We start from the raw sequence: 12697 nt of genomic DNA on the forward strand, positions 1-12697 counted from the left end.
ATTCCTATAAAGTGCTAAGGAATTCTCTACTTAAAAGTTTCTTTAGTAAAACAGGCGCAGCTACCATTATTGCAAATAATGATTTTTGATCTTTAACTCAACAGAAAGATCTTTTCAAAATACTATCTGCTAAAAATGTTGAATCAACTTATTCTACTTCATCATTATAAAATAGATTTTAATGCTAAAGAACCACTTGATCTTAACTATCAATATCATCCACATAATTAAAAGTTAAGTAAACAAGCAAGCAGATCCAATAAAACTCACTTCTCACAGCTCCTTAAATTTTGAATAGGCAATCTCAAAATTGACGACAAACACAGCAAAAGTTTTTTATATAAATAGTATCTTCAGAAATACTGATTCAAAGAAGTAGATAGTAATATCTACCTCCAAAGCTTTTAACAAAATTAAACTGTAGAGTTCTCTTTATATTTGCTGAAAATATGAAATGCTATCTTCTAAAACTTAAGATTATACCTAAAACAAAAATAATTTTGTCTATCGGTCTGCTGGAGATTAACCCTATGTCATACTAATTATTACATATATATAAGGTAGGGGCTAGATAGGTGCCAAAATTACCCCACTAGGAGTAAAATATTCTTTTAGTTAACACAACTGTGTTAACTGAAATGCAAGAAAAGTAAAACAACAGAAAGGATAACTAAGCTACCATCTATAACTATGTATTTTGATTAGATAGCACCATCCACACCAGCCACATTTTTTGCTATTTTCTACACTTCATAAGTAGTTGAAAATTCTAAAATAATGGATTGATGAGGCAAACCAATGTAGGCAAGCCACTACTTCCAGATTTCTTTTTCCTTCTTCAATTCCACTATCTTTTCCTCATGCATTTCAAAGTGTTTTAGGTTGATTATCAGCATGGCTTCAGTGTGGGCTACGTTTGAAAATTCTTGCTTAGTTGGTTTCTTATTATCTTGGAGTTCCTAGAATTTATTTTGAACCTCTTTGATTACTTCTTTGGATTGGGCAATAGAGTCATCCTCTTTACCTGTGAAGTGCTTGACAAAACACTTGAGGTCTCCCTAAATTATCTAGTGTATGACTTTGAGTTCTTGCAGGGTTTCTTTGATTTTAGTTAAGCCTCGTATTAATGCTTCATTCCTCCATTCAATACAATCCTTGATTACATACAAGGCTTTCTCATCTAAACCTGCTACAGGACATTCTACTTGAAATTTCTAAAGCCCAAACTCTTGGATATCTTCCAACCATATCACTACCTTTGCCCAATTGTTTATTTCTTTCTCATATCCCTCATTGCTCAGTTCTACCTTTTTGGTGATAGCAGAGATTTCTTTCGAAGCTTTATCTAGAAGGCTTATGTGTTTCATAGTGTCATCTAAAACACCTTGCACCCATTCCCTTGATGTCTTTGTGACTACTTTGCACTTTTGTAGGTTATCAAAGGATTGTTAGTTGGTTGCAAAGGACACATCAATAATTGTTGACATCTCACTGATAGGTTTTTCTTCAGGATGAAGGATGGCATTGATATACTATGCCATACTTTTTATTCTCTCCTTCATCTCTTGTTTGTCTTGCCCATCTTTCCACACTCTGTGTGCAATTTTCTTATTAGAGGCTTCAAAGAATTCCATATCCACTTCATAGTTTCTTTTTCCTAAATCAACCTTTGTTATCTAGTAGTCCAAAGGAGTCAGGGATTCATGTGAGCTTCCATCTGGTGGCATTTCTATTTAAGCCAACCAATGCCCTGATTTTTTATCAAATTTGATCCTCGATTCTATCTTGCTTTCTTCACCTTAGTTGTTTTTCCCAAGCATTTACTAAATAAATAATCAATTGGCATCGATAGGGGTACCATGCTCTACTTCCTTTCAATAGAAGTCTCCAACCACTTATGTTTGATTGGTTCTTTATCAGCTGTAGGGGAGAATTTAGCCAAGGCAAGATTACTTTCTTGGCTCTCAGTATTCACTGGTGACTTCTAGGGTTTAGGTATTCTGTCTGCCATAGGTGATTCTTCTGCAACCTCAAGGTCAACTGTCATTGTGCTCTTGCCTTTGGTTTTTGATGCTTTCTTTGTACTGGAATGGGTCACCCTTTTAGCTTTAGGGGTTCCTACTTGAACTTGAACTTGAAGTGATTGTGGAACTGCTTCAGCTTCAACTTCAAGTAAACCTACAATAGGACCACGAATATCTTGGTTAGTGATAGCCTTTTGCTTTTGGGAGGACTTTTTATTTTTGGTTTTTAAAGGCTTCCCAGATGGATTAGGGGTGACAACAATTTTTTATTTTATCCACTTTTTAGTCCTAGTCAGCACATCTTTAGTGTGAGAGAATACATCATCCTCTTCTCTTCTTCCCCAATCAATTTCAAGAATAGGCATGCATTCAATTTGGTCGATGTAAAATGGGTCAAGCACTTCTTCTAAATCTTCCTCCTTTAGCCTGCATGTATCAAGATCAAGATTGAACATATTAATTTTTTTAATGTTAACCTCAACCACAGCCTTTTTCTCACTTCAAAATCATCAAGACAATTTTCCCAATACTCTTCTAACTGTGGAATGTGAACAAAAGAAACTACATTTTTGAAATTGTTCCTGATGAATCTTGTGTAATCAAAATTTTCCCAAGGGGAGAACGGTTTGAAACACAAATAGGTCAAAGATGCTTTTGTTAACATAGCTTGTTTCAAACTAGGACATCTATAGTGGTCGATTTCAATAGGAAATAAGACAAAAGAGGACCTCTTAGAAATTTCAAAGGACTCTACCACAGAGACAAATTGTCTGCACATTTTAGATAAAACAATAGAGTCTAAGCAATAACAAAGCAACTTCAATGGTTCACCTGAAAAACCACCCATCCTAAGATATGTGAACCTAGGGAATTGAATGTAAAAACAACCATAGACTTGTATAGCTTGCATTTCTTCCTCAGACAACCTATTATTTTTGTGACCTTGAAGCTCAAACACTAGTCTTCCCAGAAAGACAACATTCACTCTTCTGAACTCTTTACACAAAGTAGCTTCCTAAAGATCATTGTAATATTGGTAAATGGGCATTTCATCTATCCATGGCGAATGTGGAAGACTTTCCCATTCTTTAGACACTACTAAGATGTAAATCAAAAAGGAATATAGGAAAAATGGACCAAAATTGTTGATGGTCACTAAACCCTTGTGTAAATTCTTAGCCATTAGGTCAGCCCAGTCAATAAACTTATCCCCTTCAACAATATTTTGTATGAAGAAATACATCCATGTCTCCCAATGAAATGCATGCTCATTTCCTTTGACTTTGTTCAACAGAATCACAATGTCTACAATTTCCTTGATGAGATGTTCAATGGTTAACTCCTTGGGTAACCTTGAACCACCCTCTACTGATTTTAGGAGCCAAGAATGGGCTACTTTATTGTCATAATTGCTTTTCCTTTCAGCATACAGGTGTTCTATCTCCTCAAATGTCCATGGTTCATAGGGTTCTTTGTGAGGGATCCTAAAGGCTGAAAAAACATTGGTTCTATTGATCTTAACTATCACTTCCCCTAAATTTTTCTTGACACACCTTGTGCTTGGATCATAATGGTTTGTGCATTCAATGACTAGTCTTGGGCATGTAATTGTTGCAGGAAATGTGGTGGCTTCAAGCAACCCACTATTAACTAGTCTCTGGTATATAGGACCTGCCTGGGTATTTTTGGCTCTTTCGATGACATTGGTTAAATTTTTATTAACTAGAAATGTGTCACAAATTTTAGGTAAAGATTTAAGGAGACATGGCTTTTCAAATTTGGGCATCTTGGGGCGAAATAATGTCATGGCTTACTATGGGATGACAAAGTCTAAAAGACACAAATGGAAACTTTTCAAAACAAAAGAAAGTGCAATAAAAACTATAGAGGGTAATGGTGGTGCACTTATAGTTTGATAAAGCTTATCCTACGAGTCATTCTTCCTACCAGATGATGCTGAAATTTATTTTTGCAAATGGTGGAATGAGCAGTGAAATGGCTAAGTAATGCATTTAAGGGATCACTTATGAAGGAAATCATAGTATAGATATGGCAAGTAAATATAATAATTACTATTCATGTGTTGCGCATTAGAAAAAACCCTCTGAGTGATTTGTTAAAAATGCCCATCAAATCCACACGCCTATTAATGCTCCATGTCATCATGAACTGACAAATTTTCCTTTTCACTAAATCTTGCCGTATCAAGACACGTGCCACCTTAATATTCTCATTTATTATCTTACATGCCTCAAAAAATGTCTTCATTGGGACCCACTTCGCCTTTTCATTTTGAAGATTGAATGCCTACATGAAAACATAATGTTAATATACAAAATTGATATCGAAGTTGAAGTTGAAGTTGAAGTTTGAGATGATCAGGCTTCAACTTTGACTTTGACTTCATCAAGGCTAACTCGAGGCATTGAATGTGGAATTTGTTACACAAAAGATAGTAGGGAGCATGAACTTGAACTTGAAGTTAATTGAAACTTCAAGTTCAACTTCATGATCAAGAAATGACTCACACATGAACCAACTTGGGACACAAGAAAAATATGAGTGTGGTAACATGTATATATATTTTTGGGTTCAATTTTTTTTTACTATCAAAATTACAATCATGCAAGAAAACCCTAACTTCAACGTATCATTGAGATTTTCTAAGACCCTGTAAAATCAACAATAGCTTTGGAAGAATGATAAAACAAAGGAAAAGGTAGGAAATTCCTCTAGTTTGTACACAATGGAGAGGAAAACAAAATCCACATTTAGGGTATTACAAGTCTCTATTGAGCCTTCAACTAGAGATTAATAAATTTTTTTTTCTTTATCCAAAAGAGCTTAATCTATCTAAACATGTAGAGAAATGGATATGCATTCCACCTCATAGCCCATGGCTAAGACCACTTGTGAAATCTCAAGAGGACATGTCTCTAGATTTTGTTTTTGTTTTCTTCTAAGAACGATCTAGAAGAAGTTTCTAGATTTTTCTTTTAAATTTTCTATCTCATTAAATCATTTTTATCTTTGACAAAATTGTCACTATCCAATAAGAAAATAAGAATTATTGACTCAAAATTAATTTAAAAATAAATTTTTTTTTCAATTTTAGAAATTGATATGTTTTGGTTATAAAAATTAAGACCTACAGAAAAAATTAGTTCCCTACCTATACATAGGTAGGGACTAAAAATAATTATCACCTTTGAAACACTTAAAAGAGATGACAAATAAATAAATAAATATAGAAAACATGCACGAGAGAAAAATGCAACAAGAAAAAGAAAAAACTACCCATTTCCAAGTCTAGAATTTGTATGGGGCAAAGAATTTAATCACACAGTCAAAAAGTGACACATTGTCCTTTTAGAACTCCAAAAATGTATCCCCCTTAGTGTAAAACAAAATTAAAATAAATTAGGTTGATTCCTTATATTTAGAAAGTTATTTAAATAATAATAAAAAATAAATAAGGGCTTGATGAAAAATATGTACCCCTTCATTATATAGTTCTTATTTAAAAAATTAAAAAAGAAGAAATATATTAAAATTTAAATTATAATATTATTTTTAAAAAAAATATTTTAAAAAATTAAGGTCATAGACCAAGGTAGTCGCACCTACCATATGTCGAGATGACATGCAGACAAGACTAACAATAGTGTTGTCCTCGAGATAGTTAATGTCCTTGTGGGCATCATCAAATACTAACTTTCTCTCCCCACCAAAGGTCTCTTTCTCATCTTCAACCTTTGTATCTACAATATCAATATTTGTCTCATGAGTATTAGGAGAAGAATTCATATCTTTTTTGTCAAATATGGTGACCATAGGAAGTCCCTTCTCAAAACTAGCTTCAGGGGTCAATAGGTTCTCATTTACATTGTTTTCTTTGTCCATAAAAGGGGTTAAAAGACACAATTTGTTCCTTTTTCCCCGTTGGAGAACCTAGATTACTTCCTCGTGCCATCAAATTTAACTAAGGGATCACCCTGATTACTAGAATACCCTTCATTGTTAGAATTGTAATGCTCAATCTCCATCTCCCTCTCCTCTTTTTCGTCCTTCACTTTCTTCGAAGAACCTTTCACATCCTCTAAGGTTTTTTCAAGACTAACATCCATCTTACTTCTCTTAACTCTACCATCCTTCTTACTCTTCTTAATTTTCTTCCTATTCATAGAATACTCATCACCTTCTGAGTCGCTATTCAACTCTGTTTCCATACCCTCTCCACTTATCTCCTTAATCTTCACATTATGGGTCTTTATTTTTTTATACTGGTATTAACCAGAGTACCCTTCCCTAAAATTTTCTTTCTTTTCCCCACCAAAGGAGATGGCTTCATGACATTCTCCTTAAGGTATTCTTCAATTAACAGAATTAGCCCTTCATAAAGAATGGGCCTACTCCCTTTTTCTGTATGAGTCCTAAGGCTATTTAATAGGGAGTTCTTCAAATAAAAGGGAAAAGAAACCCTATCATTATGTATGAAATGATTCAAGAGAACAAATTGGAAATTATGCACACATTTTGACCACCCATCCAAAATGAAGTATTCACAAATGCAAAGTAACACATCTTGCCAAATAACCTTAATCTAGTTAAGATCAAAGAAGTTCCCCTCCACCAATTTCTTTTATTCTTCAAAGATTTTTGGAAATTTCTTAAGTGCAACATTCAAATTTTTTGTATCTTTTCTAAATTTAATTCCTCCCATTGGAAGCCTAGTTGGTTTAGCTATGAACTCCTCAAACAAATAAATTGTAACCCCATGCAAAGACAAGTTCTCCTCTAACAGTTCTTAAATAAATCCTCTATAATATGAGGTTTAAAGCCATACAGTTTCTCAACATAAATAATAACTTTAACTTTTTGAAGAATTTCCCATACCACATCCTTCTCCTTCCAGTGTTCACAATTCATAGGCTCCTGCTTCCTCGGCTCACTACCCATCTTGTTTCACAAATGAAGAAAGGGGCCTCTATGAAAATACAATAGTTCACAACAAAAAACTTTTTCCAAAAACACCCAAAATACGTGCCAAGAAAATAGGGCAATTATGAAAAAGTACTCCCTCAAATAACTTGTAAGCCCATTATTAATGCCATAGTAGCCTTTGTTTAAAACAAAATAATTAATAAATCATTTCTTCTATTGTATTTGTCACATCAAAATGAATAAGAGCCTTTAAATTGATGTTGTTACACGGGTCATCCACCCACGTCAATAGCATGTCTGTGCTAACAACTTTGTTGGCAATCCAATCAAAAACCCTATTGCCTTCATGATAATTATGGGAAATAAGAATATTATCAAAATTATTAAGGAATTTCTTAATTTCCCCAATTATCACTTCAATATTTCAAGTCATTGAGTAATTATTATTCAGCATGTTAATAATGTTCAAATCATTCCCTTCCAGCCAAAGCTTCTAGTAACTAGTTTCCATTGCCTTCCTGACAATAAACAAAGTTGTAGACACCTCAGCCCTATGATTAGTAGAAACTCCAATAGGAATTACCACAACATCAACCAACCTATAATTATGATCTCTTAGCACACCATCACACCCAACTCTCCTTGGGTTCCCTTTAGCAAAACCATCAAAGTTAACTTTAAGCCATCCCATTGGAGGATATTGCCAGATAAATCCCTCTCTACTGGTATTGACCTTAATAAATTTATTTTTAATAGGATCAAAGATGTTAAAATCCCTCTTATTTTCATTTTGAGATAAAAATTTCTCTTATATATCCCTAAGAACTTTGTGGCCTACCACCCAAGCAGGACACTCTTGATCTCTAAATATCCTATTGTTTCTTTCTTTCCAAAGACCCCAGAAGATATGGGGGAGAGTTAAATTCCATAGAGACTGAGTAATAAGATAGTTAATAGGACATTTCTTTCTTTGAAAATACTAGATAAGGTTCTGAGACTAAACCCAATGAATTTTCTAGTACTCAAGGATGATGTTCCAAACTTCATGGCTATAGTTGTAATGAATAAAGAGATGATTAAAGTCTTCAACATCCCTCTCCACAAAATTCATATGTTAAAAAAACAAGATCCCCTTTTATGAAGACTGTCAATAGTCAAGATTTTATTTTGAAGAGCAATTTAGAATAAAATTTCAATCTTAGGCACAATCCCCTTCATCTAAGCTTTGGCCCAATGGGGTTGATTCTCATTTAAATTGGCCCTGAAGACCGAGGCCACCTTATAGCTCCCACTTATATCAATACCTGCACCATAGAGTCCTCTTGATCTAGGTTAAGATAGAAAGAATTGAAAGAAATTCAAATACTTTTAAGATTAGGGTTGACCTCAACAATATTCACCCAAACATCATTTCTCCAATAGTTAAAAATAAAGCATCCAAAGGTCTACATGCATCTTTCAATAGTTGAAAGTTCATTATATATATTTAGCAAAGGATACTCCATAATCCACACATCCCTCTAGAATGTCATTTGTCTACCATATCCCACTTTCCATCTACATCCTCTTTAAAGAACATTTTTAGCCCCTTGAACCACACTCCAAATGGACGAAGAATTTGCAATGCCTTAGTAGTTTAGGAAATCTAACAGAGAGGGAGCATGATGAAGGTATTTAAGCTTCCATATAGAACTCCATTTCTTGTTGTCTTGGTACACTCTCCATCCTTTCTTTACAAGAATATCCTTATTCATACTTCTATTAGTCCTGATTCTGAGCCCCCCTTCACTTTTTGGCTTACAGATATTTTTCTAGGCAATAAGAACCATCCTTTTTCTTTCTTCAATTCTAGTCCATAAAAAATTCCTTTGAATCTTTTCAATAGCCTCTGTCTATTTGAATAAATTTTTGAAAAGGCTTAGAGCATGGGTAGGAAGACTTTGAAGGGAGAACTTTAGAAGAGTCACTTTCCTAACTCGATTAAGCATATTTGCTTTCCAACCAGCTAGTTTCTTGTTTAGCTTCTCCACTAGACCCTCCCAAAAGGAGTTAGGGGGTTTAAGGCCCAAGGGGATACCAAGATAGATCCCCAACAAAGCACCAATAGAGAAAATTGGGATATTAGCTATCTTCCTTTGCCTAGGGATGAGGGTATTAAGGAAAAATATAGAACTCTTCTCCCAATTGACCAATTGAACCAAAGCATTAGACTATAGATAAAGAGCCCTTTTAAAATACCTAGCCTCCCTAACAGACACCATACCCAAGAAAATAGTATCATCCACAATTTTTTCATGGGAACATGAGAGAGGTTAAGAAGAGGGCATTATGCCATGAATATCCCCTTTTTCCACAAGATCACCAATGTAACTCCTCAAACATTCAACCATAAGAGTAAACAAAATTGGAGAAATGGGATCACCTTGTCTTAGCCCTCTAGTTAGTTTGATATTTTAAATTTTGCTATTTTATTTGTAAAATATATTAAAATTATAGGATATTAAAGGAATAGTGTCACTATGATATTGGATTAAATAAGTTTAGTCATTGTAATTTAAGAAATTTTATGATGGTAAAGAAAGTTTAATACCATTAAATTTTTAGAATTCTTTAGAATAACTGGGGGGGTGAATCAGTTATCCAAGGTATAAAACTTTTCAATGCTTAGTAGACCCATATCCATAAAACCTTATTATGCCCGCATCCATTAGATCATACAACACTTAAACTTTGTAGGTTACTATCCTAGGTCAAAACAACTTTGGAGAAATGTAAACATGAAACATAACAGATTCAATAACACATTTGACACAAGGATTTTACGTGGAAACCCAATTTGGGAAAAACCACCAATAACATGCTACTAATTCTCACTCTTCTAAAGTGATGCCCTATGAAAGGCTAGCCTTGTTAAAGGTTACAATAAAAACTATTAAATTTGACCTAGTTAGAGGATTTCAATCACCCTATTAAGAGCGAGCCTTGTTAGAGGAATTTAGATCATTCACTTAGAATGTCACCCAATTAAAGGATTTACAAATGATTGTTAGGTCAACCTTAATCTAAAGGATTTACCCTAGACTAATACAATGACTAGAAAGTAATAGTAAGGTGTGATCTAATAAAAAATTACAACTCACTTACAGATTATAGATCTTTATTTTAGTACTCCATTCTACTTGGCTTTCACACACTTCAACTCTGATAACTTGTTCACCCTTCAAGCATTCATATTCTTAAGCCTTCTTGTTTTTCTTACCAATAGCAATCTCTTATGTTCATCCATTGAATGAAGAAATACCCTAGAATCCTTGTCTTCCTTAGGTTCTCCCGCATGAAAACCTTTGCTTCTTACTAGCTCTCTCTATAAATAGAAATTTAAGATCTTTCACCACTTAACCACAATCTTCCATTTTAGGGTTAGGTAGGATTAGGTACAATTCAATGGATCTAGCCACTTTTTTATTTGGTTCCTCTAGAAACTTCTTCAAAAATATTCCTTGAATTTGCCTCAAAATGGTTTACCTTGAATTTTGTACCACCAGCTCATCATAGTTATCTTCCACACACTTCACACAATTCAAGAAAAAAAAATAGTCAACTCAGATTCATCAAATCTATGATTTAACATGAATAGTGGAACTCGACATCAATATGTTGTCACTCAACTTCCATACTATTCTTTCACTCGACCAACACTAGTTCACTCAATGAACACTAAAGTCCACTGATGCTCGACGTCAACTAAAATTTACTTAGCTTACACTATGTTCACTCGACATACAGTGAATCTTCACTTTTCTCAGCTCCAAATGATTTTCTACTTGGCTTGCACTAACTTTTATCGAAACCTATTGCGCACTTGATCAAGCTTGGTAGACACAATTCTTCTTACTTTCCTCTTTTAAACTTAATCAATGTATCCAACCTTTGCACCATTAAGTAGATAAACAATATACTATATCATCATTGTTTTAACTGATCTTTGTACTCCTTTTTCATACCATAACTCAACCTTTCCTCTAGGTGCTCTTGTTATCTCATTTGATCAAAACCTCTTCATCAATCAAACAAATGATAGTACTCAAATCAACTAAGTAGTTATCTTACTGGCAAGTAGAGGGTTTGGCATCAATGACAAAACAATGATTGAAACACATCTGCATACGTGTATCAATCTTTTCTCAACAATCTCCCTCTTTGGCATTGATGGAAAACCCTTAACAACAATAATACCAAAAAGAAAATAATTCCTTGTACTAAAATCTCTCCCTCTATCAACGACTTTCATCTTCTATATAGGCTACAAAATTATGTTTTGATCAACAGAAAATCAACTTTTCCTTATGACTCCCTTCATCTATCATCTTGTAGGGCTTCTCCTTATGACTTATACCTCCTTTTGACTTACATCTCCTTTTGTACTTTCTCCCTCTTACTAGGTAGATGTATTTCTTCTAGTCATTTATCCCTCAATAGGGCATATTCTCCCTCTATAGTAGACATCAGATACACTATCTCCATCTTTGACAACAATGTCAAAGAATCAACATCTCAACATGCAGATGTTAACAATTTTAGTTTCTCCCTCTATCACTTAACTTGCAACTCCTTCATTACTTTAGGCAACTCCTAAAGTAACATCCACTACATCAAGTTTGTAAGATACAATATTTAGCTTCAATTGATGTAGGGCACTACTCATGCTTCTTAAGTAGCTTTTGATAAGGGTATCACCCCTAGTTTACCTCTTAGATACTCATGAGCATCCTTAGGTAAATATTTTGTGAAGATATCATCTATCTGCTCTTTTGTATTCACATATTCCATCCTCACTTCTTTATCTTGAACTAACTCTCTCAAGTAATGATACTTGATTGAAATGTGCTTAGTCTTTGTGTGCATCACAATGTTATTTGATATATTTATAGCACTTGTATTATCACAATAAAGTACCACAGGTTCAGTGGTTTCCTCCTTCATACCTTTGAGTAGTTGTTAGATCCATAAAATGTTTGTACAATTTACTACACTAGCCACATATTTAGCTTTAGTAGTAGATTGAGATATGCAATTTTGTTTCTTATGGGTCAAGGTGACCAACCTCTTTCTTAAGAAAAATTATCCTCTACTAGTGCTCTTTCTTTCTGTTAGATTGTGGTGACTGATTAGGAAAGTACTATACATACTTCATAAATTCTTTGGGGCTCAGGACATCGCCCTGGCAAAAAACAAATTGGGCCCTATTTTATCAAGGTTTTGGGCCAACATGTAATTATTAATAATAACCCTAAAGTGATAAAAATCCTTGTATGAAATAACTTAGGGTTAGGGATTGTTTCATAGTTGTGATGAAAATTTGGTTCTTGTGGTAGTATTGAGCTGTAAGGGATTATAGATTGTAATCAGGTTGTAATTATTGGATTCCTAATAATATCAGACTTGTTATTTGGTGGACATAGCCCAAGGATTGGGTGAGCCAAATTAAATCTTGGTGTCTTGTGTTTTTTTCAAGTGTGATCTATTATTTTTTGATATTGGTTATATTTGCATATAATTGTTATTTATATCTATGGTTTAATCCTAACAAGTGGTATTAGAGTGAAGTTGTTTTTTAGTTATCCTCTGTAGGAAAGTCTTGCAGTTGAGTGGGAGTCTCACAGTTGAGTGTGAGTGATGGTAGATGAAGGTAAGCTAAGGGTTAAAAAGTTTAATGGGCAGAACTTTCA

This window comes from Cupressus sempervirens, chromosome 6 (assembly GCF_028749045.1).
Source record: "Cupressus sempervirens isolate cs-2001-9-10 chromosome 6, ASM2874904v1, whole genome shotgun sequence".
In the NCBI taxonomy this organism is placed as follows: Eukaryota; Viridiplantae; Streptophyta; class Pinopsida; order Cupressales; family Cupressaceae; genus Cupressus; species Cupressus sempervirens.